The sequence below is a fragment of the Clupea harengus genome, chromosome 7 (assembly GCF_900700415.2).
Source record: "Clupea harengus chromosome 7, Ch_v2.0.2, whole genome shotgun sequence".
Taxonomy (NCBI): Eukaryota; Metazoa; Chordata; class Actinopteri; order Clupeiformes; family Clupeidae; genus Clupea; species Clupea harengus.
Genome location: NC_045158.1, coordinates 2,933,158 through 2,943,775, shown reverse-complemented (window position 1 = coordinate 2,943,775; position 10,618 = coordinate 2,933,158). Strand labels below are relative to the sequence as shown.

General features: G+C 43.1%; 1 protein-coding gene across 1 annotated transcript in view; it reads left to right on the top strand.

Moving 5' to 3' along the window:
- pi4kab (phosphatidylinositol 4-kinase, catalytic, alpha b) overlaps positions 1 to 163 on the top strand; it is a 56,352-nt gene extending 56,189 nt beyond the window's left edge. Inside the window, exon 55 of the mRNA XM_031570162.2 lies at positions 1 to 163. This exon is cut by the window's left edge and continues 1,575 nt beyond it. The gene's annotated coding sequence lies outside the window, so the exon portion shown is untranslated.
- The last annotated feature ends 10,455 nt before the right edge of the window (positions 164 to 10,618 follow it).

Sequence of the window (10,618 nt, the reverse complement as noted above, 5' to 3'; positions counted from 1 at the left end):
GTGTGTGTGTGTGTGTGTGACTTGTATGTTAGGAGTTGGCTACTCTTTGCAAAACTGATTTTAAAACCTTTGCATCATTGTCCTCCACCTTTTTCTATGCTTCAATCTTTTTCAAATGTGTATGCTCTTTGTGATATTTAATCAAATAAAATTATGAAATGACTCTTGTGATATGTGGCTCTCCTTTTCATTGGAAACTACTTTGTCCATCCAGATGTAATCCATGGTAGCCTGTGTTCATCCAAGCATGTTATCCAGCAGTGTAGTCTATAGACTTTACTCAAAGCTTGTGACTAGATGTGAAACCCTGTAGCATAAATACTTTGATCATACCTATATACAAAAGCTCTTCTGCTGAAAGGTTGTCTGAACAACACCCTTCATTTGCTCAACCAGTTCATACCAGCTTATAATACCACTTTAGAATATTAAAAGAGGAGTAATGACTTTATGACTGCTCAGTCTTTGTCATTCAAGTCGTTCTCATTCCAAAAGGATGGCTTTTTGGGTCAGCTGTGAGAAGATGAATACGACATTGTTACACATTATGCAAATTTGCAAATGCATTGATGTTGTGTGTGTGAATCAGAGAAGAGATGTGCAGTGCAGTGGTAGGCATCAGTAAAACCCAGTAAGGCACACGAGCAGTAAAACAACGAGAGTCAACACTGTCATACTGTGAGTTCAACACTGTCATACTTTCATATCAGAATCAAACCGGAGAAAGAGGGTAGGGTTCATCAGGTTCAATGGGGATTTCCGATGTAATTTGGTTGCCTTGCCTGACCTTGTCCCCGATATGAACAATGTGAATTGTTCACTTCAGAAGGCAGAAAATAATACTTATCTTTCAGCTTGTATCTATCAGAACTAGCCTATTTATATGGGGCAAAAAGGCAGAACAGTTCATGAAAATGTAAAGGCCTGAGTGACATGAACACATGTTTGAAAAGAATCCACAATGAACTAGTGGATAACTTTATTTGATTAAATGCCACAAATCGCAAACACTTTTATTCTATTTGTTGTCTAGGAGAAACTAAGGAGATTCTAGATTTTCTTTTCTTATGGGTCACTTTACTCTTTCAACAAGAATTCCAGTCAAAAAATACTATTACACTACTTATGTAATTAATACTACTCAAACATCCTTTAGGTCTTTACAATGGCATGATTATGTCATGATATTTTTACCTGTGAAAATAGTCCTGAGTGCTACATGGTGGAAAATCTATTTTGAAAACAAACACAAATCAGCATTCAAACTACCCTTGTTAACCACTGGAAAACGAGTGTAAAAATTTAATTTTCATACCACAGACTAGTGCAGGGAAGATTACACACATAGACTGGAAATTCCCAATGGAAATTCCCTGGAAATCCCCCTAGACGGAATACCGGAATCGCCTGAATGGAAACGTAGAGTAAGGTTGTTGTTTGCCAGCCATCAACAGAACAGAAGACTCAGGCGCAGGACATAGAAGATATAATGGATCCGCTTGGAGGAACTCGGGCTCTACAGCTCATCGGAGAAGTGATAACGGTAGTCCAATTTATTCACCATTGCATCCATTATGGAGGTATGGTTGTTAACTTTTTTAAAGGCTTCGTGAACGGGACCCAACCAACACCCGGAGCACAGACCGGTTGGTCTCTGGTCTAGGTGCTCTGTTATTATTATTATTATTATCAAAAATTGGCTTCGATTCGAAGGAGGAAACCCGGATCTACAGGGTGCCAGACAATGCCAAAGATCCAAGCTCGTTGATATGGCAGGATCACACGATCATGTGTGCGTGACGGGACATCGTCACACTGCCCGACGCTTCCGGAAGCGCACCCTTGCCCTTCACGCACACAGGCATACGAACGAGGAACGAGGAAAGAGAGCCCTCACGAAACAAGAGGATCATCCTGTCAAATATCGACGTCGATTCAACGCAGCTCTACTATCTGGCGATTTCGAGGCTCGCCTCCGATGACCTCACGGCAACCCTCAGGCAACAAGACTGACGAGAATCCTATCAAAATCAGAGTGTCGAAGAGGTCTAAGCCAACAGGGTGCTAACCATGCACTCTGACCGCAACGTCAAAGATCCAGGCTCCCATGGCAGGCAGAGCACACGATCATGCGTAGTGACGGGACATCGTCACACTGCCCGACGCTTCCGGAAGCGCACCCTTGCCCTTCACGCACACAGGCATACGAACGAGGAACGAGGAAAGAGAGCCCTCACGAAACAAGAGGATCATCCTGTCAAATATCGACGTCGATTCAACGCAGCTCTACTATCTCGCTATTTTGACGCTCGTCTCCGCGCGTCCGCCACAATATCGACGAATTTGAATTTCCAAAACAAATAAATACATACCACATGAGGAATATCTAATTGTGTATTTGATTGAATTGTTGACATTGACGTTGCTATGGCAGACAGAGCACACGATCGTGTGTAGTGACGGCGTGTAGTGCGTTTGTTGGTCATACACAATGATTGGGGGCTGGTGCAGTGATCGCATGGTAATGGACAATAATCGTGGACACCTGTGGTTAAAGGGGACGCTTGCGGGCATTGGTAAATTCTGATTCATTGATAATCTCCACCGGGCGAGCGCTACTTGAGGTGGGGATGCGGTAATGCGGGGGAGGAACCCGATTCACGGAAGGGAGACGGAAGACAACTATCAGCTATCAGCTATCAGCCATCAGCCATCCCTTGAAGGGAAGTTTTACTTTCACCACCTACCAATTATTGTATATGACTGTGCGGTGTATGGGTTGTGGCGACAGATGGCTGATGATTTTTTGTTCTTCCCAGTGGCTTTTGTGATCACCGGCCTGTGGGTTAACACAAGCGAGATCAGGAAGAGGCAGTGGACTACGCGCTCGTCGGGGCGGTGCCTGCTTGAACATCAATACGGGCTGAAACACACCAAACGAGTTTTTTAAAACGGGACGCTAGCAAATGCATTGTTTCCTATGGTACGGCGCGCCTTGCGTGTGTGCCTTTTCTCCGCCACGCGTTGCGTCTTTCTGGCGTTTTTTAGATGCGCTTAAAAGTTAAACTATTCTCAACTTTTCAGCGCAAGGCGCGGAGGCGCACCGCTCATCAATGTCACACTCGGCCCAGGCAGGTTGCGCACGCAGCTCCGCTTCCTAGGCAAAACAGCCTGGTGATCCTGCGGCTGTTTTGCCTGCCGCACTTTGCCAAGATGTTTTTGAAGCCTCTGCGTCTTTAGAAACGCGTTTGGTGTGTTTCAGCCTAAAGTGTGTGGAAGTGCGACGGTGGCATGATCCTCCCTCCCTCACCACGCAGCGACAAAACCCTGCTTCACCTGCTCCTGGTTGCACTGGTGGGTGCGTGGGGTTTGTGTGTTATCTTGTTTTGTTTTTGGTCGGCGTGGGAGACGCAGCCGGGTTTGAACCCGGGGTAACATTTTAAGGTCGCTGCGACGACATGTCTCCAAGCTTCCTGTCTTTTGTGAGCCTGGGGGAGTACGCTGACCTGTAACTTCCACGTGCGCCACGGCAGGAATTCCTCGCGCATCCACCAACCGTACTTCTTCCATCTAAAAGGGCGCCCCACACGACGTCGATTCAACGCGGCTCTACTATCTGGCGATTTCAAAGCTTGTCTCCGCACGTCAGAAATAGGGGGACACGTCCGCGGATGTCCAAAACAAATAAATCCATACCACATGAAGAATATCTAATTGTGGATTTGATTGAATATTTGACTAAATGTGAACAGAACAATGACTGTAAAAAGTAGAGCTGCAGCTTTGGATTGTTGTAGTAATCAAGTATTAGCGATTGTTCCATTGATCAATCGAGTAATGGGGTAAGAAATACTTTTGCATTATAACAGAGCATATTCAAAAGAAAAGACAGGTCACAACATTTAAATAGCTTGAAGTAGTATCTGTCAACTGAAACCCTTCAGTATATTTGAAGGCCATATTACATTTTGGGTTTTAAAGAAAATAGTTTCTGAAGTGATAAAAACACCTAAATAAAAAAAAATTAAGTAATTTAAAATAGCTTTCAAAAAGGTATACAACCTTCAACTAAAGGAAAAAATAATAGAACATACACACTGCTTCTAAGTTGGTGCAACTTAACTTTCAAAACAAGTTTCAACCTAACTCAGGCATAACATAAGCCTTTGCCGTTCCTGGGATGGCTTTGTGGCATTTGTAGGAGGCAAGCAAAGAGCAGGACTATATATCCTGCATGAGGCAGATATTTGTGTGTGTGTGTGTGTGTGTGACCTTTTAAAGTAAGACTATGCAATAATCTGACACTTTTTGAGGTATGGTTTTTATAGGCAACTAGTTTTGGTACTATCCTCAAATTAATTTTGATAGCATAAGGTCATGTGAACGATAGATAAACACCTGTGTCTTTCCCACTAGCCAGTAGCCATACAGGATATGCCCTTCTGTAGTTATGTATATCGGGCTGGAATACCCTGCAAAAATGGAAGAAAAGCTTTCACAGCATGACATTGCTAGCTATAATGCCAAAAGACAGCAGTTAGTGGGTGTAGTGTCAGTGTCAACTGGGCAGTTGGTGGTGTTTGCAAGGTTTTTGCATGCCTTTTAGCTAGTTAGCTTGCTAGGTTTGGAACAGAACTCCTTATTGCTGCTTCAAAGGAAAAGTGAAGTGAAGAAAAGTGAGCATATCAACATGCGCTATGATGCAACATTTCCTGCGGCAGAAAACAGACGCTCTGATGGCCTGGATGTAGCCAGAATACACAGCAAGGTGTGCTGCGTTTGTTCTCCATTATGAAAGCAGACTCTCCTTCTGGGACAGGGGATGTTCTCCCAAATACACCAAGACCTCCTTCTTGGCCAGGGGATGTTCTCCCAAATACACCAAGACCTCCTTCTTGGACAGGGGTTTATCTCCCAAATACACCAAGACCTCCATCTGCACAGTTTGGTTCACCTGCTGCTCCTCACGTCCTTTCATCGCTGGTGCTGGAGTCTGATGAAGATCCCAGCGTACTACTGAAGTTCCTGGTATTGAAAGTGAAAATCATCCTTTGAAAGCCCTCATCCTCCGCCATTGACAGTGGGTGCAAGTCTGTGACGGATCACGTTCAAAATGTTACAAATACAAATGCTAGTTTGTTACCAAATTATATGTAGGCAAGGATTTTCAGGCAGTTAAAACTGTTGTAGTGGTGTTACCATTGACACAGAGGCTTCGAGGCTTGTGTTGAGAACGTCAAGCACTTCCAGATGGAGCTCCGTATAGAGGCTTGTATGCTTTTAGTGAAATGACTTCAATGGTGACGTTCAAAGCCTCGTTTGCGTCCACTGCCTCGAGAAGGGGTTCACCTTTGGCGGGACGCTTTGACTGGAAGATGTCCAGGTTCCTATCTTCCACTCACGGGTTTAAACAAGAACAAAAAGGGTTTCCCCCTCATGTCACACAAGCACATCCACTTCCCTCTATCCAGTTACACAAATCACTTTCACCCCCTTTTCTCCAGTCTGAAAAAGCCCATCACTGCCCTGCTGATCAGTTGTCCACAAGCACTCTCACTGCCCTCTGTTTTACAAAAGCATTGACCCGCTATCCAAAAGCACTTAAACTGACATAGTCTACAATGTCTAAATGGCATACAGATTAAGGTTAAGATAATTAGTAGACACTGTTATCTAAGGTATTATCTATAAGTATTCTTATCTATAAGTATTAAAGCTGGCAGGGTTCGGTAATCAAACCTGGAACATTCGCCACCCACTAGACCACCACACACTGAGTGCAGTTTACTGTCAAAGAATCACTATTTGTATGAATGAATATCAAATGAATGTTTCAATGTTATTGTGGAATTACATTGAGCATAAATACTTAAAATGAACAAATTTTTATTAATTTTTTTTACCATACTTTTGTGTGTATGCATGTTGTAGCAAGGCCTTTGCACACCATGTATTGAACAAATTCACTGTCCTGAAAATCTTTCCTACACCGCATTTTCATTAACCAGTATGTGCTTCTGGAGTGCATTGGAAGCCTTGAGAAATTAACCTCTCTTCAACACATCTGGCTGAAAAGCTTCAAGGTTTCATGAAGCTTCATTCTGCCACCACTAGACACGTGGGGTGCACCTTTAATATGACATGATTTCACCACTAGACGTGTGGAGTGCACCTTTAATATGACATGATTTCACCACTAGACGCGTGGTGCACCTTTAATATGACATGATTTCATCACTTCATCTACAGTCAGTTTTCATCAGACATCTTTTCCTCAGAAGTCCACACTCAAGAGTGACACGCACCCTGTGACAGATCTATTGTATGTCTAAGTTGTATGTCTCAGACATAACTTTTGTCATATGCCAGAAACCACGGTCACACAATGGCCTTAACCTTCGTTACACCAAACGTTACATAATACATGAAATGTCTTTTGCAATAAGTATATAAATACCACCTAGCAAGGCCATTACACAACGTATATAACCATACCAAGATGAATACAAGGCACTTACAGCGTATATGACCATACAAAGATGAATATAAGCATATTTATACATACCATTTCCTCCCATGCAATATAGGAGATCAATTTGATACAGAAGATATGAATGACTTGTCACTACTTGTCTCTACTTTTTAATTGAATGTTAAACTGATTTATATATGGATTGAAAGGTGATTAAGGGTTGTACTACCATATATGAGTTGTTTAAGGAGAATTTAAAACAACACAGATTAAAATCTCTTCAATTTCTCGCCAGTTGTTGATATGGGTTAAGACAAGTTATCAAAGCCTAACAAAAACCAAACAGGGCAGAGATAGGAATATGACATTCATCTTGAAGACAGTAAGCTACTGTTGCACACTTGAAGAAAGCAATGCTCTCAACAGCGTGCTGGGAAAGTTTTCTTTTATTTATTGGAACTCTTTTGCTCTCTCTCTTTCCTAAATTTCACTTTCCGCTCATCCTAACTGACGAGAGTCTGCCCCTATGCATGGACTTATACTGCCATCTACAGGCTATAACATGTAACAACACAAAATAATAGAGATCATGGAAAGAGACCAAATAAAAGACATGCTACACTACAATAACCTTTGTCTTCATGAAGGCTCCTACGAATGTCTTCTACAAAACCATATGAATTAGTCATTTAAATGCCATCGGTGAGGACAATGATTTTGACAATTCAAAACTCATGAGAATGTTTAAGGGTGCCCTATTTTCTAATTGGTAGCCTACATAAAGGATGCATTCTTTTCTACCAAGGTGGAAATGGTCCATGCCATCCTATACTCTTTTTTTGTTATGTTCTAGGCTGAAGCATGCTTTATTGAAAAGGTTTATTTCAGTGAAGTAAATTTAAAAAGTTCCTCATAGTTCCATATCCAAATATACTAGTTCAAAGATCCTGTAGGAACCTAAATGGGTTCTTTGTGGGACCAGTTTTCCTACAGAGGAATCCCAAAAGTTCTTGCAGACACCTACAAGAGCATCTGAGTTCTTGGAGGAGCCCCTAGGTTAGTGGAGTAAACTAGAGGTTCTTCAAGGTACTACACATTTTCACTGTGCACAGAGTATCCACCTCTTGCGAGACCAATTTTCTCGAGGACTTGGAACCCCTCTGTGTGACCTCTAGAACCCCTATGCGTGACCTCTAGAACCCCTCTGCGTGACCTCTAGAACCCCTCTGTGTGACCTCTTGGACCCCTCTGCGTGACCTCTAGAACCCCTCTGCGTGACCTCTAGAACCCCTCTGTGTGACCTCTAGAACCCCTCTGTGTGACCTCTTGAACCCCTCTGCGTGACCTCTTGAACCCCTCTGCGTGACCTCTTGAACCCCTCTGCGTGACCTCTTGAACCCCTCTGTGTGACCTCTAGAACCCCTCTGCGTGACCTCTAGAACCCCTCTGTGTGACCTCTTGAACCCCTCTGCGTGACCTCTTGAACCCCTCTGTGTGACCTCTAGAACCCCTCTGCGTGACCTCTAGAACCCCTCTGTGTGACCTCTTGAACCCCTCTGCGTGACCTCTTGAACCCCTCTGTGTGACTGGTCCCGTCTAGAGCCACTACCACGGGCATCTGCCCCCCTGTGGAACTTGGGGTAGATAATATGAGCATCAGATGCTTAGTGCACTCAGGGTCTCTGAGGAAGCCATGTTGGAGGCCAAGTTACCTGTTGGCGCTGCCTGTGTGAGTGGGTACGTTCTGATATCCTATGCTCCAACTTCATACATGCCTGTGTGAGTGGGTACGTTCTGATATCCTATGGTCCAACTTCATACATCACTAAATTACCAAGATAACCTTTCCTTGGCCTCTTTTTGTAGCTATTTTTCACACATTTCAAATGGAATATGACAGATTTATACATGGATTCAAGGATATACAAAGGATTGTCTACCATATACCAACACATGAATAAGACATTCAGTGAGTACTACTTTTTTCCAAATCAAGAGTTCCAAAATGCACCTTTTAATGTTGCTGCATCATTTCAATGATAACTTAGAGAAAGTCCTGTTTTCAGATTGTCAGGCATATTCCTAGTATTTCAGTTTTATTATCACTTTTCTGGAAACTTTCACCCAATCCCCACTAAAACAGATTGACAGCAGTTTCTACCTTACTATTGGCAGAGACAACGCATATGGAAAAGGTCTGTAAAAACAAACAGCATTCATGCTTGTCATGTAAAATACTTGCATGATAAATCTGCTGTAAAGAGCTTGCATATACATTTCATACTAAAAGGGCACAATTCCCTTCAACATGCAAGGCAGGTCATACCTGTACACACCTATACATGGTTCTAATACCATTGTCAAGTTTGCAGACGACACAACGGTGATTGGCCTCATCAGCAACAAAGGCGAGTCGGCCTACAGGGAAGAGGTCCAGCACCTGGCAGAGTGGTGTGCCGACAACAACCTGGCTCTCAATACCAAGAAGACCAAAGAGCTCATTGTGGACTTCAGGAGGACCAAAGGTGGCGCACACACCCCGATCTGTATCAACGGGACGGAGGTTGAGCGTGTCGCCAGCTTTAAGTTCCTGGGTGTCCACATCTCTGAGGACCTCTCTTGGACCCTCAACACCTCAACCCTGGTCAAGAAGGCACACCAGTGTCTCTTCTTCCTGAGGAGACTGAAGAAGGCCCATCTGTCTCCTCAGATTCTGGTGAACTTCAACCATTGCACCATCGAGAGCATCCTCACCAACTGCATCTCAGTGTGGTATGGCAGTTGCTCTGTTGCGGATCGGAGAACACTCCAGAGGGTGGTGAAAACTGCCCAACGCATCACCGGTTCCTCACTCCCCACCATTGAGGCTGTCCAGAGCAAGAGATGTCTGCGGAGGGCGTGCAGCATCGTCAAGGACAGCTCTCACCCCAGCCACAGACTGTTTGCCCTCCTCCCCTCTGGGAGGCGCTACAGGGTCCTTCGTTCCCGGACCAGCAGGTTCAGGAACAGCTTCATCCCTGCGGCTGTCACTCTACTGAACTCTGCCCCCCACCCCCACACACATCTCCTCCAGTGCCTGTACTTCCCCCCTCCATCCTGGCTTGGACTGCCACACCTGACACATATCCAGCCACTGAACATTTGCACTAGACTGTTATTTTTTACTACTGTATTATCCCACTTATAGTGTATTCATATTTATATACTTATCTTGCCCATAGTGTATTCATTGTACATATCATACCATACCTCTTACAGTTTTTCTCAATTGCTAACACACATTTTTTGAAAGCATGCCTCGTTTCCTCAAAACTCTAAACACAAATCCCAAAACCACTCACACAAAATGCAAAACCCTTTATACATCCTGCAAAAGGCAACTTTGCTTTCAAAACAGTGTTATGTCACCTCAAAAGGGTACTTTGTTTTCTAATGACAAACACAGCCCATTATATGAGTAGACATTCTAAGCATCGATTGAACACTGATGTGCTCAATGGAAAACACTACTATGAAATGGGAAAACACCAGTATGAAGGCCTTATCAGGAACATTATGTTACTATACGCTTACTCCTGTAGTAAAATATAACTGTATAATGTTTTTACGCAAATATAAAACAACACACAAATATACAGTAACAACTAAAATATTTCTTTATTTTTTCCAAAAGTGCTGTAGCCTATACATCACAGCAAACACAAATGAATGTGTAAATGATTTGCACAGAACAAACAATAGGATATAGGCCAGTACAGTCAACAAAAAAAAGAAAGAAAAATGTAAAATAAAAAAGGACAAAAAACTACTGCATCCTGTTCTAGCTCAAGACAATATTGACAATGTGCTATCAGAAATAGACCTACACAGTGTTGTGAATGTTGTTGCATTTTGTGTGAGTGGTTTAGGGATTTGTGTTTAGAGTTTTGAGAAAACGAGGCATGCTTCATGTGTGTAAGCAATCGAGAAAAACTGTAACATTGGATTGGATTACAATACAGTACAGTAATGTGTCAGTGCTGATAGGACGCAATCAGTTGTGAAAATGTATATGACTTACTTGCACATAGTCATAGCATAACTGTTTGACTGTCGGAGTTTCTGACAAAAGGCACCCTGTACACCTGCTTTATTCTCAAGGTGTTC